Source organism: Bactrocera dorsalis, chromosome 3 (genome assembly GCF_023373825.1).
Source record: "Bactrocera dorsalis isolate Fly_Bdor chromosome 3, ASM2337382v1, whole genome shotgun sequence".
Lineage (NCBI taxonomy): Eukaryota > Metazoa > Arthropoda > Insecta > Diptera > Tephritidae > Bactrocera > Bactrocera dorsalis.
In genome coordinates, this window is record NC_064305.1 from 24,959,199 (window position 1) to 24,985,932 (window position 26,734).

At 35.2% G+C, this 26,734-nt stretch overlaps 1 protein-coding gene across 31 annotated transcripts in view; it reads left to right on the plus strand.

Moving 5' to 3' along the window:
- The window catches only part of LOC105228702 (ice-structuring glycoprotein), a 558,714-nt gene that overhangs the window by 399,441 nt on the left and 132,539 nt on the right, over positions 1-26,734 (plus strand). For 3 of the 31 annotated variants that reach the window (XM_049452408.1, XM_049452407.1, XM_049452409.1), the window contains one exon: positions 9,072-9,111. The exons of the other annotated variants lie outside the window; for them this stretch is intronic. The gene's annotated coding sequence lies outside the window, so the exon portion shown is untranslated. The remainder of the gene's footprint in view (positions 1-9,071; positions 9,112-26,734) is intronic. 31 annotated transcript variants of the gene reach the window in all.

Here is a 26,734-nt window from a genome sequence, read left to right on the forward strand (position 1 = left end):
GTTACTCTACAATTTAGTTGGAGTACTCTCCTCACCCGATACTTAGTGAGTCGCCGTATGCCGTTGTGCTTACGAGCTTTTGTCCCATTATGGCATTGTGTGCTAACTGTTGTTATTTTTTGTGAAAAGCATTGTTGTCGATTTGCAATGCCGCAGCACAAATAATCACACACACATAGATATACTCCCATATGTACATGTAATACTAGACTTCCTTAGTATCCTGCGTGCTACATGCAGTACGAGCTCGTCTTTTTAGCTGCTCATCTGCTTAGCATGATTGCTTTTGTTGTTCATTTGCCAGTCAAATCGTGCGCACAATGGCTTATATATACAGTAAATATATAAGTAAATACAGGGAGGTTGTGTTTATTTAGCATCTTCATACTTATGTATGAAGGAATGCAAATTTTGTACTGCCTTAATGTAAATAATTTTCCAACGCCTTATCGCCACGAGTGTATCAAAACGAAAAAATATTTTCTTCTGCTGATTGGTAGATCTACGTAGTTAAAACAATCGAAAAGCACCTAGAACTTGTTTAAAATAATGGTTTGTGCAAATGACATTAATCAATCATTTTAAATTTTCCCATAATTTCCTAACAATAACCACTAATTAACCGCTTTTAATGTCGAAATAGGGCGATTGCTCAAAAACTGATAACTTATGTGCAAATATTTATTTTTGCTAAGTTCCACATACGATCCACTTACGTTCCACACCTCTAAATTGATTTTAAAAGCATATTTAAGCACAGATATGCATTAAAATATAAAAAATATTAGTTTCTATATAAGATCCACATTATACTCAGGCAAAAAGTATGCTATTTGCAACCTTGTTTTGAAGGATTTGCTCTAGTAAGCTCCACACATAGAATTCGAAATTATAACTTTACGGAATGAAATAAGAAAACATACATTATAATACTAAGTTTGCAAAGAACTAATGTTCTTACAACCGCTGCATTGTAGATCTACGCATTTAAAATAATGGTTTGCATAAATAATATTATCAGAGTTTAAAACTCTCCTTTAATTTCTTTAATTAACTAGTAAAGTAAACATTTACAATTTTGCAATAAGCTGAATATTTAAAAATGATAATTAGCATGTTAGTATGTATTTTTGTTAAGTTCCACATACAATCCACTTGCGTTCCACACTTCCGAATTGAGTTGCAATTACCACTTACGCATAATTATCAATTTTTATTTACAATCCACTTACAGTAAACAAAAAAGCATGCAGTTTGCGGCAAAAACTAAGCAGGAAGATAATATGAAGTTAATTATACTGAACTAATATTGTATAAGTGTCACTACTGAAGTAATTGTTGGTAATTTTAACTTCAGGAAATTAAAATGGAAAGAAAATATATTTACATAAAGGCAGAGAGAACATTAGAACATTTACCACAAATGGTCCACCATAAATGTACAGACATTCTTATATACGGTACTTACGCATATACTCGTTTTCGTTATATTTCGCCGCCTTAGGCCTAAATTGCTGACTTTTGGTTGACTTTTTCTATCTTTTGTTTAAAACACATCGAAATATACATATGTATAGTAAGATGTTTGCGTTTTTCTTAAGCTATCTGAAGTTGAGTTGGTTAAATTTACGTTCCACACTAAATTTAGCAAAATTAATGCGCCTTTGTAAAAAATTCCTCTTCTTATTGACAAAAATTCGCTTTTTGCTCGACTTGACTTACAATCCACATATGTTCCACATGTTTTATCTCCAAATTTAACAACAATCTACTTTTCCATATTATATAAATACTTCCTTACAGTATTTGCAATTGTCTTTAATGGCACACACATACTTCCTCCAAAACCGTTCAATTCTGATCATACATTAGTAATTTGAATACCAGAGGAAGCTCATCCTGTAAAATTCTATTGGAATTCCCCTAAAAGTAATTTTTAAGATTAATAACGATTTCGGCAAATTTCCCGAAATCTTTGTTAAGTAAAAAGTTTTTGAGCCCACTTCATCCAATTGGCCAATTGCCACTTCACAAACTTATGCTTTAATTCCGTGCATGAACTTTAACAAAACTTTGACACAAGTTCACTTAGGCCACGACTAAGTTCAATAAATTTGCCTGTATTAACATTTCCCGCTACAAGTAAATTAGCATGCAGACATTTACTTAGAGTACCAAGTATGTATGTGTATGTATATATGTGTGCTTATAATTTAATCATGTTTGATTATTTGCGTACACGCGCGCGAGTGTGTCATCTATCCACAGCGGAAAAGCGCAACTAATTTTTGATTAATAGCGCACTTCTGCTACATAGCCGTAATGAAAGCGAAAATGCTGAGCATTAAAATCATTCTCCCTGCATTCTATGAGTGGCGGAGCAGCCCCTGCTTAGGACGCTTTGATTTGGCTTGCCTCGGCAAAAAATCTAATAACAGAAGCTTAACGAAAAAAATTGCCACCAAAAATCTATGTAAACAAAGTGACAGCATAAAAGTATGAAAAGAAGCACAAAGAAATGTGAAAAATAAAACAAAAACGAGACAGCAAGGTAAACACCATTTTGAAGAACTTATTTGTGAAACTTAAATAACGGTAGATTGTAGTGGTCGAGGGATGCTTTTTACATTAAAATATATTAAGCAAACTTTTATGATGAAGTTTGTTAGGAGCAATGTAAAACGTGCTGGGAGATATTATGTATATCTTATTGACTTGTCAGCTGAGCTTTGGGGTAGATATAAAAAGGGTTTGGGAGCTCTCTGGTGCAATACCGAGGCTATCTGGGTGACACGGAAATGATACATATATTTCAATGTAAAGAGGTGGAAATTTTGAAGATTTTGAAGATAAATTACAACAAAACAAACAGGTTCCAGAGATAATCCACATACATTCCATAGCCAAATTTACAAAAAATAGAATATGAGTGAATGCTATTTTGCAATCAAATAAAATACCACTTATTTTCATAGAGATATGATGAACAACAATACGTTCCACAAGCAGAAAGTTGAACACTTAATTAAATTTTGTTTTATTTTCATTGATTTTGATATAGATAAGTACACAACTTATTTTGGTATGGGCTCCACATACGGTCCATACTTAACTGAAAATAAATTTAATTAAATGAAGGATGTATATTAAAAAAAGAGATAAAATATAGATATTCTTAAAATCATAAATATAATATTTATATGAATAATTCAAGTCATGCAACATGCAATAAAAATTTCTCGCTCCGTCAGTTAGGATACCACAGCATGTAAAAATCGTGAGGAAGATTCTGCAGTTAACAATATTTTACAAATTCAAACCACGTTTTAGGTAATAAAAATTTTGGCGAATTCCTTATACTCCTACCGCAACAGAAAACAAACAGTCTTCACCTTCAGGACCCACTCCAGAGCGCTCACTAAAAGTTCATTTGTCGTCGACGACTCTGACGATGGGTGATGACTAGACTTTTATTAGACAAGCGTTAGTGCCGTAGCCAAACCAACCCGATAATGATTTGGTAGGCAGGGATTTGGCTGCAGGAAACGAAATAACAGTATGCTGCAGACGAGTTCGTAGTTGGCGACGTTGTGGCGCGTCTAAATCTTTGAATGCCGCCAAAATGATTCAGCAGCGAAGTGAACCAATATGTAAACAGTCAGTACAACCAGCCAACGAACCTTAGAGAACAGCACGAACTGGCTGTCTAGTCGTTGAAAAAATTTATTTGACAATGCATGAAAAATGTATGCGCATGTGGCTGAGTTGGGATAAGCTATAAGTTGAAAGAAATAAATTTGTAAGAAAAAACTTACCAAATTACTGTACACATTGGTATGCGCATACGTATGTTTGGTTAGGCAGTCACCACGTGATGTGGCTTGAAATGCTAGCCAAAGTATACATAGCGTTAAAGTGCTTTCTTCTTGGCGTCTTTATTGAATAGCGAAGGAAAGTAAATGCTGTGCCACAGCGACAATATGGCGGCAGATATTGAAAAGAAATAGTTGAATGAAAATTGAAAGGGGCAGTACAAATATAATTTGTTAGGCAAAAATTGAAGTCATAGGCAAAACGTAGCAAATTTTAAAACAGAAATTTGCTCTTGTAACTGTGTTAAAAGACTTTTACTGGCTCAATAAAGATTGTAAAGATCATATTTTTGAGCAAAAAAGAGAAAATAAGTTAAGTTCCACACTAATATAAGCAAAACTAATGAAAAAGATATCCTCAACAGGAATATAACATGAAATTTATAATTTTTGGAGTATAAAAAACTTGCAATCCACTTACGTTCCACAAATTAAAAGTGCTGAAATTACGTCTTTAATCAAAATCCATTGCTCAGAATATATTTCCTTAATTAATTAATGAAAATTTTCAGTACTGTAACATAAAGCAACCATGAAGTATTCATACTACATAGAAAAAAATCAAAATCAAAGTTATAGATGTCGTCCACAACATTATTTCGCAGTACCAAGGAATCTTATTCAGCATGCTTGCATACATACATTACACCAACATAAAACTTCTTTTTGAAAATGACTAGAAGTATAGGGTGCAAATATGATAAACAAAATAAACATAAACGGTATAGATGCACACAGCAAAAAGGAAAAACTCTCATTAAATAAGTAGCTGCAGACCAAAAAATGCTTATTGCAAAAATAAATCACAATAAAAATGTAAGCTGCAAATAAAAGCAAAAGTCAGGCTTTTCACGCATACCAGCGCACTAAGCCCACCCATACTTATAGACAGCGGTCGCATGTCCCTTTATTGATCTACTATTGTGCATTGCCACAGAGTTAATATCGCAATTTCCCAACCTTTTCCGGCAATCAGAGCGGCGTGTACCACGATACGGGAAAGTTGTGGCACATGGAATGTGTTGCAGCCACAAGTTGCTTTTTGCGTAAAAATTCCGACAGCAATGAAAACAACGCCAACATCAACGATTGCGCTGAGTCGAAGTACTCGTACTGCTGCCGCGTCAGACAAGCCCTTCAGCTGTCTCTGCACACAACAACTTTCTTGCTGCTTTTGTCATTGCTTTTTTGTTTTGTAATTTGCCGTTGTTTTTGTCGTTTTTGTTTTTGCCGCCTGCATCATTAATTTCGAAATGTTTTTGGCGGCAAATTCCTTTAGCACTCGACTCGACACCCACCTACTTTCACGCTTCTTGACCAACTGCGGCGCGACAACGATGCCAACGCGCAGCAGCAGCAACAACAATTCGCTGAGCTTTGCCGCAAGCAGTCGCCAGTAGCACGCTCGCTGGTTGTCGGCTGTGAAGCTGGGGTTGTTGAGGGAGTGTTGAGAAAAGCGAAAACTTTATGATTGCCATTCATGATAAGGATAATGGACGCGATAGCTCTTTTTTCTGATTTTCTTCAAACAGCGCCGTTGTTGTTTTTTGGTATGTCTCATTTACTTTGTTTTTGTTTTCAGTTTTACTCTGCGCTGGCTGGCGGCGGAAAATTTATTCATTGACGATTGAGTTCAGGGTTCAACAGTTATTGAGTTCTCGCATTACACATCCCTTTACTTGCCACTTCCACACTCACGCACACACTCGCATGTACATACAGAGACAAACGCTTCATTTGTCGTCCTTTGGTCGGTACTCCTCATTCGAGAGTAATGAATATTTATTTACACAAGAGAGATTCCATGCAGTTCATTCTTGCTAACAAAAACACTTGACATAGAGTTGAGCTGGTTGGCGCGGCCGCGGACCGCCAGTATCCAGCATGTACGAGTACATACGTCTGTCTTTCGATCTTCGACAGTTCATTCCTTTCTCCCATTTCACTTATTTCTTTGTTATTGTCGTTGTTGTTGTTGTTATTGGCAATTTCTTTGTTTTTATTTGTTTTCTTTTTATTTCAACAATTTCGCCAGCCATTTTCTTGTGTCGTATCGTTTGTGGAATTTATTGCTGCGCATACTTTTTGGTGACTGCGGAATTTCAAGAGCAATTGACTTCGGGCATAACAGCAACGACTTCGAAAGCAAATACCACAGTTATACATACAACTTGCGTCATACACACACACACAGACATCGGCATAAGAATGGACTAAACAATGCTAAGACTGTGGGGTTTTGGGCGGGTTTAAGACGGCTAAAAAGAACTTTACAGCATTTACGACGCTGTCAACGCAACCCAAGCCATCTGTTTATTTACGTACATATATACATAGATACCTATATAAACCTTAACGCACTTCCGCTTAATGGCAGTCAAGCCATTATTGTGTTGCTTCATAAAAATGTGGGTGGCGTTTGCTTAATTTGTTGCCGCAATTATGCATTAAGTTAGTTCCAAACGTTATTACGCGGCATTACAGCAATGCTTAAGATGTTCAAAGTGCAGTTAATTAAATAATTTAAAACTTTTTTTCATTAATTGTCTGAAAGAAATACTCCCTCAGAGACACATATTAAAATTCTTTTATTATAGTTTTTAGTAAAAAATAACAAAAAATTAAAAAAAAAAATACGATCCACAAAATCCGCATCAGTTTCTCGTCTTAAATTGTCACAGTATGAAATATCGATAAATATTGCTATCAAAAATGACAAATAATAATTCTTGAAATACAATCCACAAAAATCCGCATATGTTTCACACCTTAATTATATACAGAATTAAATTTTCCAAGACATTGCATTCAGATTTTCTTGACAAATGCGTTCCATGCGTCCAAAGCGGTCCAAATTTGAAAAAATTCTTGCATATGAGTGCGGTATAGTTTATATAAACACTGTGGATAATGACAAATAAATGGCATCCACATATGTTCTACAACATAAATTTTACTGAAATTGCATATTAGCATTTTCTACTTGAGGAAAAGTGTAAAAAAATGATAAGCTACTATCACACCTTACAAAGACTAAGGTGCAGATGTATTATATAATAAAATAATCGTCATGGCACCAAATTTAAAGTTTACGATTACTTAAATATATTATATGTACTAAAGTGCCCCACATATTTGGTGTTGCAAAATTGCTTGCGGCAAAATTTCATTTCCTTTCATAACACACTTTACTACCATTTTCCGACACAAACGTTAAATAAATTTCCATTACTATTAAATTATTTGATCCCAATGCGCTTATACGCTAAATCATGCCAACAACACTTTCCGATCACCAACAAATGACTACCTTCCTGCTATGCTTACATAAAAAATGCAATGCCACCGCCAGCGCCGCCATCCACGACGCAAGCTACTGCGAAAAAAAGCGAAAATGATTTGCTTGAAGCGCCACATTGAATTCCAATTAAGTTTGTCCTTTGTAGCTATTAGGAAACTGTCAGCTGTATGTAATAACAGCTACTACCAAGCGACATGGTTGCCAACTGTCGCTGAAGCAGTAAAAAGTGCACGCCTGCTATGTTCTCGCTAACCTCCAGCTGGCAGTGGTGATATATATAGTATGTATATAATACAAATTCCCCTCACCACCACTCCAACGTGCCGCCTTCATCGGTTAACGCGCCGTTATATTGCATACTTTTCAGCGCCACCACAATGATTTACACTTCAAAGCCACAACAGTTGCCGTTATGCCAAGGAAGGAAGTAAAAATCCTTTGAGACTAAGACTTCCGCAAGGCTTTCGCCTAGCCAACATTGCCTGATTCAACATTTAACAGGCCGTACACACCCTACTACCGTCATATCTGTACAGCACACATACACATCTCCACTTTCTTCTTCTGCATCTTTGGCTCTACATTGTAATTTCAAGTGCGCCAACTGAGTGGAATTGCAATTTTTCAATTTCTATGCTGACTTCCACCCACTCTGTTCTTCACACGTTCCACAATTTATTATGCCGCATATTCTCCAGTGGCGTCTGCATTATTTACGTGGTAGAGTTGGCGCACCGACTCCACTCCACCCGCATAGGCGGCGTTCGATTGTAGGTTGCGAATTTGTGCGCTGCCTTAGAAATGAAAGTATTGGCATAAATTATGTGGTGGCGTTGTAGAGGGTGCGCATATCCTTTGCAGCTAGCTGCCACACCGCTCAGCTGCTGTAGCGTTAGATCAATTGATAATAGCAGCATGTACCCTATATTTTTTCATTGCGCTTTTTTTTCATTTCCGCACTTTGACTGCTAATTTCACATTTCAATAGCCAAAGCAGCGAGCGCGCGGCTCGCCAAGCGAAGACGTTGAGTAAGTGGTGACTCAAGTGTCTGTGCGTTTCTAAATACTTTGGTGTTTTTTTTTTCGGGGAACCCTTTCTCTTCTGCGGTCGGCTGTGTGTGGCATGCAAATGGCTTTGAGTTTTAATTAAAATGACGCTTTGCTTCTGCTACCGCCGTCAGTGCTGCAATTGATGACTCCACGCGTCTAAGCAACTGCCACCACAAGTGGGGGTGTGTAAGCAAAGAACATATTAAAAGACTGCGGCACAAGCGCTAAAGGTAAGGGTGAGTGGTTGCAGTAACGGAAGCTTCTGTGCCGTTAAAAAAATATGCGCACAAAGGCCTAAAAATCTCAAAATCGACTTATGTAAGCCAACGCGGAAGCTCTAAGCAAATTGGCCAAACGCTCTTTTTGATCACTTTCATCACTTAACTTTAACGCTTTTGTGGGCATCCTTTTCATCTTCCACACCTTCTTGTGACGGCAAATAAGCGTCGCCATCACCGCCATCACACAAAGCCACAATATTGTTCAGTGTTTAGGAAACTTTGTAAGCGCAGTTGAAAGATAAAAGATAAGTTACGCGCTTCACTGTGTTTTGTCGGGATGGTGGTGTTGTTGTGCGGCAAAAGAAGAATCACCAATTAAACAGTTGAGTGATTAAGTGATTGAGTAGTGATTTGAGTAAGAACATACGGGCTGCATTTGATTGCGAAAAAAGTTCCTTTTGTTGAAAGATAAATGAATACTAAGCTGAAACGCAAATGCTAGGGATGTTAATAGAAATAATTATTATAAGATCAAAAAAAAAGTAAAATTTGCTTAAGTTTTTGAAAAATAATTACGATATAATTCTTTCCAATTATTTTCTAATAATAATTTTCTTTCTATTGCAGGTACGTTTAATAAACTAAATACACTGAAGAACTAAAAATCGTGAGTGAAATGTAACTTGGAAACAACAAAGAACATGACTAATAAAATTTAGTGCTGCAACTAATTTTGGTAGAAATTTCATTTTTTGGGTTTATTTCACATGCAATCCACACACGGTCCACATATGTTCCACAACAAAATTTATCGTTTAATTAAATATTTACACTAAATATTAACATTAATACTTTATTAAAAATAAGGCATACAGGATTAGAAGAAGTTTACACAAAATAAGTGCTTCATTAGACTGACAAGAAACTAATTTTTGAATGCTAAACATTTTAAGAAACTTAGTCTTAGGCAATTTCACGTGGAATGCATATACGTTTCACATATGTTCCGTATAGAAATTTCACTTGAATGCTACTAAAAAATAAATATTTTATTAATTTTAAAAATATACATGATTACGAAAATTTACATAAAAGTGCCGCACATCATGTGATATAGACTCAAACTTTATGATGGTATGCTAACAATAAAAACTAAACTTAAAATTAAAATATGTACATTTTGCTGCATTCGCTTTACGTTCGAAATAGGTTCCACAACAATTACTTACTTTTTAGCGCCCACATTTCTACATTTCTCCGCATTTGTTTATAGAAATAGCATTTATCGTATATAAATTTACGTTCCACATATGTTCCACACAATCGAAAATTCTTTTACATTAAATTTTGATCACAGTATAAGTGCCCACAATACATTTTTTACCATTTTTATTTACATTATTCAGCTCTCTACATTAAAATTCCGTGTAAAGTGCTTTTAACACACACATATGTAATATCCTTAAAGCCTTTAATTACTGGCACAGTTGCCGCCTAGCAACCCCTTCGTGTGCATTTAAGTTTACAACAAACGTTAATTTACCAATTAAAAACAAGTCAAATAATACATTATGCAAGCAACAAAAATACACCAAAAAGTAAAAGGAATAAACACATTTAATCAAATGAGCTTACATACACATAACAACACACGCACACACATGCAACAATCCAGGCGCGCACAAATCTTATTAAGATAACAAAAAGCGGCAACAACGTATGGTAAGTGCAAGCTGCGCGTATGTGTGCCTCTACTTAGAAATGTGAAGGTGTGCCAGCCACTGCCACCGCCAAATGTTGTATATATTTTTTATTGTTGCTCATGGCTGGCAATTTTAATGAAATTAACCTCACATTTTTCGACAGAGCCAACAATGGGCGGAACGACGGTCCTTTTTATATATGTACAATATGTGTGTATGTATGTACATATGTAAATTATACAACAACATTTACATATGACCTTAGTCATGCTTACGCGAGCGCCTAGCTGTATGCTAACACGGCTTGTGTGTGCCTTGTGGTGGCAGGTAGCAATCAGCGAACGAGCAAGTCAGTCCGTCAGTGAGGCGCGAGAATGTAGCGTTGCTAATAAAGTGCCGCTTGACACGCGACTTTTTCTTGCCACACACTTGCCGCTTTTATGCTTTCTTATTTGCCACGCCAGCAATGAGGGCAGGTAAGAAAACGAACAAAAAATTTAAATAAACCATGTATGTACATACATTTGTATATGTTTTTGCGCATACATGTATGCTTGTGTGTGTGTGTGTGCTTGTGGCATACACTCCGCCACTAGCTCCTATGTGTGGGTACTTCATGCAACCGCTAAGCCAATGTAGCTATTGTTTTAAATTATGCCAACCCTGGCTGTGTGGCGAGCGCACACACACACATATACATGTATTTGCATAAATGAGTGTACTTTATATGAAATTGTGTGTGTGTGTGCACCACTTGAATTTACACTTTTTCACTTGTAAATGTATGTATGTAAGTGTATGAGTCGACTGCTTGACGTCGACTTGCAACCGGCTGTGGCATGCAAAATACATATATGTAAACACGTATGTACATACACATATTTCCACACTTACGTGCTCTAGCGCAGGCTTTGCCATGTGGCAAGTAAGTCGGAAATATTAGCCGCTTGCTGCAATTTTAATTACATGCTACAAACAATAACAACAAGTACGCGCAAAAGAAAAGCCAAATAACAAGTAGCGTACAAACGTTGAAAACGCAATGAAAAACACACACATACACAATCACAAATGCAGCTGAAAGCAAGCAAAAGGATTGCAAATACAAACTTGTCTTACAAGTGTAGCCTATTTACAGGCGCCTGTGCGCCCACACAATGACAATGTTGTTACAATGTTTCTGAAATTTCGCAAATGAAAGCGCAACACACACACACACCAAAAGCAAAAACTACAAAAACAAATAAAAAGTGCAAAAAGACGGCCAGCGCTACTTGCTTCATAAATATTGACTTTGCAAAATGCAGTTAAATGCAAATATTTTCAAAGCGCACACATACAAGCGCGTACGGCATATGCACTACTTTACGTTCACTAAGTGCTGTTACGACACTTGTGTATATTTATGTGCTCATATGTGTATTTGCCGCGCTTTGAGTGTTGTTTATTTGCGCTGAGATTGAGTTGAGTGCAACGCACACTCACTCATTTGCTTATTTAAATGCTAAATAGGCGTCAAGTTTTAGTAGATTAATTGTTGACAGCGCGTAGCGTGTTGCTGTATTTTTAGAAAGCGCACTTTTATAGATAAATAACGGAAATTGTTCATCTAAGAATAGCAAGAGCGGGAATCGGACGGTAATACATTTTGAATTCTTTCTTTTTATAGAAAACCACTTGAAATTCAAAGGATCCAAGTATATTGCAAATGAAATGAAATGAAACTAATTTCATTAGATTTTTAATTTTTTGAAATCGTGAAAAGCGTTCAACAGTTTCACACTCAATACCTTTTTAATTCTCGTGCATGACATTTGAGTGCAAAATTCTACGTAAAACTTCAAACTAAGAGCTATTCGAGAGCTAAAAAAAGTTAAAGATGATAAAAAGTTCATATTGTGAAAGCTTTTTCCGCATGCGAAAGCTCCAATTTGCGATTTCATTTGACTAAGAAATTCTGCTTAAGACTTTAGACAACACTAAGAACTGTCCGATTGCTAAAAAAATTATAGATGACAAAAAGCTTTCATATTGTAAAGCGGAAGCTTTTTCTCAATTAGTTATGCAGATTTGAGCGCCTCACAGATGTTTAACTTGGTTCTTTGTCAAAACAATAAGCTTTCAAATTTGCTTTTTCTGTAGGTTGTCTTACAGGCGGTAAAATCTTGTTTTAAAAATATAATCACAAGTTTGTTTTATAACTATGAAACTATTGTGAAATATATGCTTTATTTTTTCTATATTTGAAGTGAAAGCTTTTCGTCACTTTTTTGTTGTACAAAGCGAAAATAGCAAAGAAAGAAAAAAAAAATCTAGAAAAGCTTACTTTTACTCTTTACCAAATGTATATTATACGTTTGTGAAGTGTATACTCCGAAGTAAAATCAATCACAAACCTCTTTTTATCTGAGTTTAAAAACGAAATTTACATAATGTGTTTCAACTGTTTGAAATAGTTTTGAATTGTTCAATATCAGAAATTTAAGGAAAAGAAAGCTCAAAGTATTATTCTACATAAGCATATGTTTTTAACTGTGCATTTTATGGACTGACTTTCATATGAAAGCTTTAAATGAAAAGTTTGACTCTTAATAAAATTCTTAGATTTTCGAACTCAACAAGAAAAATAATCATACCAAAATACTATCATTATTTACAGCTAAAAAATTAAAGTTTAACGCAAATCTCAAAAATTAGGTTACCTGCTGATAAGAGCTTTATTGGAAGGTTACCATAGGATAGTTATTTAGTAGTGCCACTGCAAATTCTGTCATTTATGGGATTGGGGCTATGAATCGACTTAACTCTACACGTTGTATGCTTATAGTTAAGCTCATTAGCGTGAAAAAACTGAGCATACGCTTTCACCGATTAATGCTAACTTTAAAAAAGCTTTTGTGAATAATATTTTACAAAACTTGTTATGTAATGCATATTTTCTCTATCGAAAAACAGTTAAATATTTTTTGCTTAAGTTGAACAATGAATGCTCTCACTAGAAGTTACGTCAACTTAATTTGAAATGAGAGCTTAAATTAAATTCTACAACCTGAACATTGCTCAAACGCCGTATGATACACCAGGTATGAAAGCTTCTTTTTTAGGTCACCACAAGCTTTCACCCAAACTAAAAATTCAAATTTAGAAAATAACAATTAACTATAAGTACCGCAGTATCGTTGGCGATATTTCATAACAAATACATATTAATGTTGCTTCGTTTAGCCGAAAGTGCTGTAAGAAGTGAAAGCTCGCTGAAGATTTAAAGTTCCTAAAATGAAGATTTTGGCGATATTTAATCTCGAATAGTATAAGTATAACAAATACAAATAAAATTAAATTAGATTTAAGAAAAAAACAATTTAGCGCTGCAAGGTTGCAGCGAAGTTTGACACTAGTGACTATCGCTGTTGTTATTGTGTCAAAAATGAAACATGACATAGCTAAGCGAGAAAGTAATGCTGTCGAGCACATGACAGCGTAGCACAAGGGAGCATATGCTATACGGAAGTACGCTGCTGAGCGAGCATGGAGACCCACAGCTCCACAGTCAGATTTATGCTGGAGCACATGAATTTACAATGTCTACCATATGATTACATATAAGCGCATATATGAGCGTATATATCATGTATATCGGTTTGTATAAGACCGCTAACACATGCACGCTTAACTAACTCACGTGCTAATATTGTCGAGGTAAATCCTTAACAAGGATTATTAGCAAAAAGTAAGCGAAAAATTTAATATTACCTGATTATGTGCGTATTATTTGGCCGTGACGTTGAGTGTGAACAAAGCAGATTGGATGGCAAAGCCGGAAAAAATAAATACACTCACACATGTACAAGTGTATGTGTTCTTGTGCGCTTGATTGACGCCCTTCCACTCTCCATATACCTACAATTTTAGCAAATGCCAGCCACTTTGAAGCTTGTTGGCCGAGTTGAGAAGAGGAAATCAGCTGGTGCTATCCTCCTTCACTTCTCGCCTCTCTTCCAATCTCACTCAACAATAACGGCGTTTCTGGTGTTTGCCTTTTCTCTAATATTGTTGCAATGTTTAATGTGAACATGCTGTTGGTATTTGTGTTTGTTGTTGTTGTTGTTGTACATTATTGCTTGTTGTATTTACAAGTACAAGTGACGGAAATTGATGCATAAAGGCGCGCTTGATTGAGTTGACAAGTTGTAATTTGCCGCGAAGCACAGGCGTAACTCAGTCACACGCACACACACAAATATTCTTGTAGCGGTACAGCAGGCAGTTGTGGCATGCATTCGCATGTACATACTGGTATATTTATGTAATTGCGCGGCGTCTGAGTTGAGTTTAGCAGGCAACTTCTGACTCAATAAATAATCTCGCCTGAGTTGGCTTTGAGGGGGGTGTGTTTGGATGTGTGGGTGTGACCCTCCTTGTTAATGACTCATTCGACAAGTCATTCGTGTACTTTGCTGTTGTTGTAATTTTGAAAGCATTAAAATGAAATGCCATGAAACGCTGCGCCCCCTCCTCTCCCATGTAAATCTCTACAGCGCGCTAGTGGCGGCATATCTTGGCAGCTTCATTACAAACGCCGCGCGAAAATTGTATTTCCGCGGACTGCGAATGGCTTCAGGCATTTCAGCAACGCACTTTACTCCTTCAAACCGAGATTGTATTTTAAAAGGAAAATTTAAGCGCGCTGGTGTGAGCTTTAAGCTGCGGTGGTAAGTGGTGGTGATGGCAGATGCTTTTAAGAGTTTCCAGCATATATCTAAAGACAATATAGAATTTTTTTTGTTGTGTTGCCAGTTTTAAGTAATTTGTAAAAAAAATTAAATGTGATGTTGGAGTCATGTCTCATCCTTAAGCGAAGGGGAAAAATATGACTCAGTATGACTAACAGTTTCTTGTAATAGACACAAAAGTTGTGGTCGATTTATAAGAGCATTATGATCTTTATATGTTAGTTTTAGGTACACCAGGTAACGGCGTCCTAAGCTGCCTAAGTGAGATCCCTTATGGGATCGACTTCTTAACCTCACCTTACCGGACTAACAGCTTCAATTTTATAAATCATTATGATGTTCTATATTTTTCTCTTCAGTATCCAGCCATATGGAGAGCTTTTACCCGTTTTAGTTATTTAGCTTTTATGTGAGTTCGTGAAAGTTTTTATAAAAAGAACAGAAAGAAAATTTTCAAAAACATTCTCAGCTGACACAAATTCATTAGTTTTATTACCAAGCCAGCTACTTTTAATTGTAAAGCATTCGCCTATTACAAATAGAAAGGTTTTATGTGAAGCTCACAAATATCACAGATAAAAAGCTTTTACTTTTCGTAAACAAATCGTTTTTTTCCATTCCACCATGAGCTTTTTATGCCCCGTACAGGGTATACTAACTTTATCACGATGCTTGTAACACCCAAGAGAAAGCGTCCAAGGCTCTATTAAATATATACATATGTACATAAATTATTAGCGCGACAAGCTGAGTCCATTTAGCCATGTCCGTCCGTATATATGTAAACTAGTCCATCAGTTCACGAACTCACATAAAAGCTATCTGAAATTTACATGTCCGATTACATGTCCTCTTTTCACCAACAAACTTCTCATTTGTATTTTGTCTTTAGTATTTCTAATCTAGTATTATACTTGTATATTTCCAAAACGACGCTTTCATTGAGCTTTTCATTTTAGAAAACTCGCTATAAAGGATTCATACGCTTTATATAATTCCAAGCTTCTTAGCAATTATTACCATAAGTTTTTATTATCATTTTGCAAGCTTCATATTAAGATTTAACTTACTGCTGACAGACTTGGAAAAAAGCTTTCATGCAACTACTATTTCTGGTAAATTTTCTCAAGTTAAAGCTTTCACAGAAAAAAAGCTTTTGGCACGAATCATATCAAAATCCAGTTAGCTGCTTGTAAGCTTCGTAAAAGGCTTTCACAAAGTTTTTATTTTATGTAAATTTCATGAGCTTTTCGTAAGCTTCATGGCAAGATTTATTGAACTGCTCATACACATTTTAGTAACCTTATTATTCTCGAAAACTTGTTCGAAATGTTAAAAAGGCCAATCATGTTATTTTTAAGCTCAATTTTGCTTAGCTTTATGCTAATTTTTACTTAAGCCAACTTCGTTCCAATTTCTTCGCTAATCAGTTGGCCTCATCGTCTTTCCCTTAGTGAAATTGTTAACTATAAATTGAAGAACGCAAAGAAAACACTTTCAAATTCTTAGAAAGCTTTTACACTTGTTTCACTTAAGCCTGTTTGCTTGCTTGCAAGCATATTTACACTTACCCTCCTCGTTTTTAACGCCCCACTATTTGGCTTACTTTTAATTCCCGAACGCATAATCACCCTTTTAAGTGCATTTTTAATGACTAATTTAAATTGCGCGCGCCAAAAGGACGCCGGCTAGCCCGAGCGAGGTTGCCATCCATTCGAGTGTCGGTGTTCGGTAAAGAGCTGGTGGCGGCAAATAATCGCTAGTGGCCGTCCAATAAGGGGGTGTTTTAGTGGAAATTGCGATTTTATTTACGGTATATAAATTGTTGAATTTACGAGATAACATTAATCGCGCTGCAGTGCTATTAGCTATGCAGCAAAGGCGACGAAGTAGGGAGCGAGAGAAAACACTAACACGCACACACAGATTGTAGTAAAGTACCATGCGGGTCGGACGGCGAATGCGTGTGAGATAAGTGGAGCGATAAGAAATTGTTGTTGCTGCCGCTGATTTGGTCGAAAAAGTTTGGCAACAATCCGCTGTTTAATAACACCACGAGATTAGCACTTTGGCAGTGTTCATTGAAAAATATGTCGCATTTGCCGACTGTATTTGCTTTGTCGTATGCTTTAAGGCAATAAAACTCCATTAGCCTGCCTCAGGGGGGGCTACAAGTACACTATATACACCCTATGTGGACTGTCAACACCGCGCAGAGCAATTAAACTAAATTAAAAATCAGTTGTAAGCCAATAAATTGTTACACTTGGGGGTTGCACAAAGGAAATGAGAACAAATGGCAAAGTAAATGCGTTCCACAAAATAAGAATTTCGAAGTTTCCAAAGATATAAAATAGCAATAAATTGACGGGACATCGATGACCAATGGGAAGGTTTGTAGGGAGACTTAAACCTTGAATGAATTCTTTATAAGCATGATGAGGAAGTCAAGCTGTGGAAGTATGGTTGATTGAATCATACTTTTTAGCGGAATAAAACAAGCCAGATGCAGAAAGTTAAGAAGGGTGAGAATGTAAATTAATTTTCCACAAGCATATTCTCTTTTCTCATTGGGATACTATCAGATTTAAATATGGCAGGCCAAATATATAAATACAGTTTCATTTATACGATATTTTTGCCCCAGAGCCGTTTTTCATTTTTTGCTCTGTTCTGAAAAGTAACATAAAAAATCACATAATACACTTGCATCATTTTATCTGAACAAACTGTCTGTTTTATAAACTTGGAATTGTAGTTAGTTGATTCGTTAATTTTACTTACAAAAATACACCGATTTCTTCCGCTCTCCATTTTTCCCTCTTTTTCGTACTCTTTTTTACTTGAAGCAAATACCTATTTTTATATTTTCACAAAAACCTTCAATGCACTTCTATTCTTCCCTCGAAAGAAGCAAAGTTTTGAACGACCTTTTCTGAATTTCTGAAGCGAATATCGGAAATCAATCAAAATCTCATATTTTAGTTATACGAATATTCATTATCATTCCACCTATTTGTTCGTCAAATGTTGATTGACCAATCAGGGCAAAGAATTTCTCTTTTAGTATTCTCTCATGCAAAAAGTATATACATTTTTATAGACTTCCTGTTTCCCTTTCTATGTTTTTTTTCTTCTGTTTCTATTTCTTCTCAGTTAAACGAAAAACATTCAATATTGATCTTTCTTTATTTATATAAGCTTTATCTCTCTTTATTAGCCCTCTCACTAAACGAAAGAGAAAAATTGTCAATCAGCGTGAAGTACAGTTCTTCAAATATTTTTATACCCCGAACAGGATATATGAAGTTTGCCACGAAGTTTGTAAAGGAAACGTTGGGAGCCGTATATAAATGATGTACTTATATACGCGAACTAGTCCTTCAGTTCTTGAGATATATATCTGAAATCGTACACACGTTCTTTTCTCTCCAAGAAACAGAAGAATTGTCGGAACCGTCGATATCGAACCACTGAAGTATAAAAAGCTGCCATAAAACAGACCGATCCAACTCAATTCCTTGTATGTAAACTTTTTTATTTGACAAGGTATCGTCACAGAATGTAGCGCACATTAAAATTTCCGGCATCGCTATAATCTACGAATAAATTGTTCAGATCGAACCACTGAAGCATACAGCTGCCATATAAATTGGCCATCCAAAACCAAGAAAAACAACTTTTCAGACCCTTTTATGTTATAAAAATGTGAAGGGTGTTATGGCTACTGTGCAGCATTTATATACTAAAATAGATCTTGTGTTCAAATTTTCTTCTTAACAGCAGATCTTCGCCGACACTTCTTAAAAACTGGGTGCCTTATTTATATTATATTATTTAAAACATAGTTCTCTCATCGTTTTTATCAAGAGTCTTGGTCTTTCTGGCTTCTTCTCCTGCTTCTACCTCACTTTAGACCAAATTTTTACAGACCATTGGCATTTCCTTTGTGGCCAACGTTGTTTTTCTTAAACACCAAACCTAGCTCTTAAGGCAATTAAAACAAAGAGTAATAATAAAAACAAGGTAAGAAGTGGCAGAAGTGGAAATGTCAGAAAAAGAAAAATAAGCAGAACGATCCACCAGAGAATTGGCAAACATTGCTTGAACATGTCCCATTGCAACGTGATTTTTTCTCCACAGTTTGTTTTACCTCCTCTTTGCTTTAATTACCTTTTCTTATTTTCGCCTCGCCTACACTCGTTGTTGTTCTTGTTGTTTTTATCAGCGTCAACGCCATTACCATTTGCGCGAGTAATTAACTAAATTCAAGACGGTCAAAGCAATAGCCACCCTAGACCCTTGCAACTCCTCTTTCGCTTGGGCTTACGCTGCAAGGATATCCATTACACGCTCATCGCCGCCTTTGTGGAGTAAAGCTGACTGCCAGCTGCGTAGTCAGCGGAAATCGCCTTGCTGCCGCGTGTGTATTTTTGTGGCAGGTTGCAAGTAGAAAATGCAATCGCCGCAATTAATATACCCCGGAGACATGACGATACGACAAAGACGCAACTCAAGCACAAACGGTGGAGAGGGTGAGCAGTGAGTGCGCTTGCAGAGAGTGAGCGCTACACCTAACCCCCCGTGATAGTTCAATAGTTGTGTAATGTTTTTAATTGTCAGCAACCCCTTGAGGCGCATAGCAATGAAAGTAAAACAGCAACAACAACGAACACATCCGTTTTCTTTTGCCAATCGCTTGGCCTTTCATTATCAGCGCCGTCACCACCCACCCAGAGACGGTTAGAGCTCACGCGCACCCCAACACACACTGCTATATTGAGTCGAAATGCAAGTGAACATGCCGTAATGGTAATGGTAATTGTAATGGTAATTATTTTACTACCGACTGCACTATATTTTCTTTAGAAATTGAGCGCAATTTATTTCTTGGCGCCAAACGTTCCTACGCTTCCTGCGCTCCATGCTTGTATTGTTGGGGAGTGTAGAGGCAGCACGACGGAGGTTAGTCTTGACATGTCTGCTATCAGCGGGTTTGGTCAAAGGAAGCGGAAACGCTGCGCTGCGCAATATATCAATTGTTGTTTGTGTAATCAGTAATTATCTGCGCATTTCTTCGTTAATTCCCTGTTGTTTTTCGCTTGTCACTCGTTTTTGTTGTAATCGCAGTTAATTCACTTGTCCTGTAAGTTATTGTTGCGATTTATGGACATATTTTTCTTTTGGTTTTGTATTCAGCTATTTCTTTCGAGGAGTTGCTGAACTTGAAGGCAAGCTGTGTAGCGCTAGATTTGGATGGTGTTTTAGGCAGAATTTTTTCAAAAATATTTTTCAATTCACAAAGAAAAATTCAGAAAGCTTTTAAGATTTTATAAAGCTTTTTATTATTGTAAACATAAATTTGGAGAGTTCCTTTATGAGAATAAAAATAGTCTATATTCTACATACATGGTATTAGAGATCATATTTCAGCATTAATTTTGCTTTTAGACACTTAGATAGTGGGAGATCGTAATTTTCCTTTAAAAAATTAAATGATTTTTTGTCTCCGTAAATATTTGGTCTTTATTAAAAGTCTATTTAGGTTTTATTTAGGTAAGGCTAGTTAAGGTTTGTATACTAATAAGGATCTCACTAGAACAGCTTAGAATGCCTGTCCATTGTTTTACCTTAAACTCCTTCCATCACAAATCGACGGAGCATTAAGCGCCTTTACAAATTTGTTGCGACGGCTAATATCAGTTTTTGACGAGCTTCTTCTGGTTCACTGAAGACAAAAGTACCGAGTTATTTCAACCTCAGTCTTGCAAAGGCCGGACAGTAGAGAAGAAAATGCCTGGGTATATAGACATTCCAATAGATTTCCTGCACTCTGATCTAGCCCAAAAATATCTCGCAGTCGCATTGGATTGACAGAAAGCTCCTTACGGAACACTCCCCCTTCAACCTTTCCTTACTGTCTCCTCAATATCTGGCCTCCGTGAAAGCTTTCTATTAAGGATAAGCCCTAGACATTTCCCCTTATGAACAGTTTGAAGACATAAACCAAGTTGGGAGAGGCACGATTGAGATCTTACTCCACCTTGTATATAAAATCATTTCAGTTTTACTTGGGTTAGCGGCTAAGTCACTTCTATTCACTTAAACTTTCGGTTAGCTCATAGGTGGCATTTAGAAATTTTCCTTAAACCATAAGAACAACGTCTTCAGCGACACCACCTTACGATCTGGTTCTTCGGGTTCTTTAAGTAGGTCGTTAGCCATCAAGATTATGTGCAGTGAGGAGCAGTTGTTGTGTAATTTCATTTAGTTCTTTTGTGACGTAGCATAATTAATATCTATTATACAAAATAGATTTCGCTTTAACTAGATATAAATTGCAATACCTAACTTTTGGCAGTAATTCAAAATTATGTGAATATTAAAAATAAATATTATGCAAATTTTATTAACAGATTTGCTTAAGATATCATAAACTACAGGGTATTAGCATTTTCTTAAGAAATATTCAGGGAATTCACAAATCTCTCTGCTTCGCTCGAAGAAACACATTTCTTTATAAATATGGTTTTTCTTTCTTACTTTTTCGAAGATATTTTACTGCTTTCCTTCTACTTGTAGCTGAATAACATTTCAACATAAGATTTCTTAAGCCACACATGTCTCTGCATATCCAAATAAAAACCGAGTGAAGACTGCATGCATGCAGAAGAAATTTCTAAAACTCAAATAAAAGATAGTAATGTTGTAAAGCTTACTTTGCTGGCTAACTCCGCACTCAAACGTAAACTAATATGCACATGAGTGGGCAAATGTATGCACAGATATATACGAGTTTGTATGTATGCATATATTCATAACTGTCCATGCGCAACGTCTTAGCCGCCTTTTGGATTATCCTTTCAGCAAACGCTTGCTATGAAAATATTTCCCTCTGGCCAGCGGCAGGGAAGTGGAGTCAAGCAAGCATAAAAATTTCATAAGAAAAGCAAGTGAAAATATTTTTCCACCAAACAACATAAGAAAGCAAATGTGGAAAAATTACACAGCAGTGTATGCATAGAAAGAAAATAAAGGGAATTTCCATATGCATGCGGATGAAGATATGTAATTTTAATACTTGCTAACAAACCACACGCATACAAACGAGTATATAATATTTGTATATACGAATATATGTATATAACCAGCTAAGATCTAAGGATATTTTTGCCACATTTATTGCGGTTTCAGCGGAGCCACAACCGTGCCAGTCTTAGAGCAGTCGTCTTAGAATGGCGTGCGTTACAGAGAAAGTAAGCTCAGGCAGCCGACGCCAAGTCATCCAGCTAACCTACACAGCTGACACTCACACGCGACAGGCCCACATGCCCACACACCATATATAAATACAACCGATTTGATTTATTTGTTGGTGCTCATGTGCATATTCCTGCGATAGCTATCTGTAGGCTGGCTGTGTTGGCGTCGTGTGATAGCGTCGCCTTTTTTGCAAATGCCATATGATTGCTGACTCCACCCTGCGTTGCCTACATACTTTTGTCAACTACTGTGCGTCGCTTATCTGCTCTTGTATGTTACCCCCCTCCAACGTAGGTTTGCGCAAAAGTCGCGCATTTATTCCAGGAATAATGTTTTGACATCGTATAAAGCAAGTTTTTTACGATATGCGATAGGGTGCATATACTTCTGTGAATATTTTTTATATACATCTTATACATTCATACTTCGTTATACATACATATGTACGTATGTATGTAGTTTTGAATATTACTACAATATCGTAGCTAGTTTTTTCGATATTCTGTTTAGTTGTCACTATATTTTGTGTGTCATAAAGTGTCATAACCGAAGCTTCATATATATTAATATTTTCTTCATCCATCTTGAGATTTATAAAATTTATTTATACACAGAGTCACTAATTATTCACGTATTAACATAATTAAATTTATTGTAGAAATTACAGTGAAAACAGTTCAGTTTAGTTCGCTATAAAAATTATAGGAACTTAATTCTTCAGAACTTGTCAAAATTACTTCTAGCATAAATGGTAAATATTATATACATTTTCTAATATATTAATCGCTATAAAAATTTTGCTTTAAAAAATTTGGCAAACCAAATTTTATTTATAACAACTAAATAAATTAACTTATTTATTAATTCTCAAATAATATGTCGTAAAATTTACTATAAAAATTATAGCAACCTGCAAATCGCACAGAAAATGACAAAAATACTTCCATCATAATAATTCAAAATGCTGTATATTCAATTACTATAAAAAATTTGCTAGAAAAATTATGCAAACCAAGTTTTTTTATAAAAAGTAAACAGCTTTACAGCTGTTACCTTTAAACTCACAAATTATATGTCATAAAGTTAACTATAAAAATTATAGGAACTTGAAAATGCTTAGAAAGCGTCACGCATATTCTACATAATGTACAATTTATTAATATTATTAAAAAAGACTGTTCTATATGAAATTGTAGCAAAACAAAAAAAACTACAAATGTTACTATAAAAATTATAGCAAACCAAATTTTATTTATTAATTATTACAAGCACACTTAATGTACATATGTATTTACATATATAACAGCTTGTGTTATCTTTTGACTCCCAATTAATATATCATGTAGGTTGCTAAAAAAATTAGAGGAACCATAAAACTGCACAAAAAGCAACGCATACATTTTTCAATCATGGATTATACATTATTTTATAAAAAGTGCTATAAGAAATTATAGCTAACCGAATTTTTTTTATACGAACTAATAGCCAGTGTTGAGCAATAGCAATAACTTGCATTATGAACAAATTTACTATAAGTCGTTTAAACATATTACCAAAATATTATAATAAGCTTTAGAAATTCTCCTTTAGCATTATAAAACTACAAAAACGCTTACTAAGATACAAAAAGTTGGCGAATTTTTTGTAAGCTAGAAATTATAGCAAGTTATTTTTGTCGAAAAACCCCTAAAGAATTAGAACTTTAAATAACTTGAATGAAGTCAGTACTGCGCTGAATTTTTTTTTTAAGTTTTCATGTCTACTATGTTGCTATAAAAATTATGGTAACTTTTATTTTTAAATTAAGCAAGACACAATAATTTTAAAAATATTAACAGCAATGAAAACAGCCTTTAACGTATTCAAGTTCCCTTTAAAACTTAGAAATTTTACTAGAAATCTTTTTTATTATAGGGTGGTTTCTTCACGCTAAAAATAATACTAAGGCTGCTGCTTCGATACTCACATACATATATGTACATATACATAAAAAATCACTTTTTACTTATTTATTATCTTTATCGGTTACATTTTTGTAAAATGATTTACGTTCGAAACTTTTTCAACTCTAAGATTTATGTCAAACACGCGCTTATAACACAACTTTCACTTCCTTAAAGTCGAGCGCTTAGCATAGTTGCCGGGGAAAAACACTAAGATCCGGCAGATAATCAAAGTAAGAGTAACATGCACAAACATAAAAATTCCCGCGTAGGCATAAATAAAATATTGCGTATCAAAAGGGGCGCAAAACTGATAATAAATTTGTATAAAGTTGTTAGCCGTTTACCATGACGAATTTGCTTGCAAAAAGTTTTATGTAATTTTTTTTGTCAATCGGCACTTACAAGAGATTAAACATTTATGCATATGTATTTGTGTGTTTGTGTATATACATATATGTATGTGTGTGTGAGCTCACATGCTGTCAGAAAGTTCACCCCTCAAGCGTGACCAAATCGCATGCAACATGACGTAATACTTAATGCCTCCCTCACTACCGCTATTATAAAGACTTTCACTTAGCAGTTACTTTCCCTTGCGAAATGCATACACTCGCATAAACACATCTCTATTATCCTTCCAGTGAAATGAATCTCTCAACAGCATTGGCAATTTAAGCTACCACCACATTTTTGGGGCGGCATTTACAGCCGCAATTCATAAATGCTATAAATGCATTTATATTTGTTTGTATAAATAGTATTTGTTATAAAAACAAATCTATTGGAAATTTCACTTTTTCTACCCTCAAATCAATTCAATTCAGTTCAGCCTTTTGTTCGGCATGCTCGTCATCAAAATAATTTATTTCTCTCTTCGCAACAGAACAAAAGCAAAGGCATATAAAGATCTAAAATTTGCTTTGGCATGTTGCATGCTACATTAGCACTTCAAATGCAGACAAATTGATATCTAACCTTATACGAATAATTTTTAGATGTTTTACGAAAGCAATTTATGGATTTTCCTTGTAAATATTTGGCAAAATCAGTAAAGAATTCAAAACGAAAAACTTACTCCACAAACGAGTATGTTTCGCCTCACAAACCTCGAACGAGCGGGTTCAGTAACAAAAATAGATGGTTATTCTTGGTGGTCACTTTACAAACCTTTATTCTCAACAGTCTTTCAAAAATCTTGGGTGGACTAAGAACCCCTAAAAAATCTTTTCTAGTAAATTTATATTTGTGACTTAGCGCACTTAGCGCTTAGGTTACTACCGTTTACTTTTAAAGTAGATTTAATTTTCCGGTTGATTTTTCTATCAAATCTCATTTACGATGTTATTGGTGTTTAAATGGTATTTTTATATTTCTATAATTTGATTTAACGGCAGGACAATAAAATATATAATACTATAGGAAGATTAAAGATGTGACATTTGAACAACCTTGATTTTTTGACTAGTTTTGAACTTAAGTAAATTGAAACACAATATCATATTTTGCCGAAACCACCGTACTATAAAATTATAGCAACCAAATACCACATGGGACGATATCTAAACATTTGTGCAAAGTTGTAAAATTACCACTTAATTGGTATTCGTCGGTGCTATATTAAGGTAAATTAGCTTTTTTAAAAATTATAGGACATAATTTGGCCTGATTATATACAAAAATGATAAACAAATAAGCTCTTCGTAGAAGTAATGTTGCTTTTATTTAAAATATATAGTTTTTGAATTGCTATAAAAGTATAATAACTTTATGGGAAACTCTTATAATATTATAGCATAACTGCTGTATTATAAAGCGTTCTTTCAGTGTTGAAGTTAATAGAAAATATGTTTTTTTAAGTTTCTATAAAATTATAGACCTTTATAGGAACTTATTTGAATATTATAGCGTAGTTGCCGTGTTACCAAAAGCAACTCAAGTATATTTTTTTTAGCACATTATTTAACCAGTACAGATTCAAAAATGGTATGCAATTTAGCATTTTAGAACAGTTGCACTGAAAAACACAAAAAATACTTTAATTGAAGTATGCTACAATATTATAGCAACTTCTTTTGGAGGCAGAATACACTTAAGCATCGTTTCCTTATGTAAATATAAATTATCAGTGCAGTTTTTGTAGTTGCTGTAACTTGTAACAATGAAATAACCGTTTACTAACTTGAAAAGCATAAAAAGTATAGTCTTTAAATGTTTCGCTTATACGTTGCTTAAAGGTTTCGTTTTGTTATTGACTACTATATCCAGCACTTCGAACTATTTTGAGTTTACTCTTATTTACTATTCGTTTGTTTGTCTTCTGCGTCGCCTTTGAGTGCCCATCATTGTCCGATTTTCCATTAAGTGCCGCTTATACGTTGATTTTTGAGAAAACCAATACAGACCACCATTTGAAGTGTGTCCCGCATGAGTAGCGAAATATTAAGAACTAACAAATCCTTTGTGATCTTCGTTGAGTATCCTTTGAATTTGCATAACCATTGTTACTTGCCTGCTAATTTATTTTTGCAGTAATTTTCCAGCATGCTATATTTGCATTTTCACCCGCTACACAAAGTAACTCACTCATTTCGTAAGCCCTTTCAATCACGGCGATTTTTTCTGATACTTCCGCCGCTTCTGTTTCT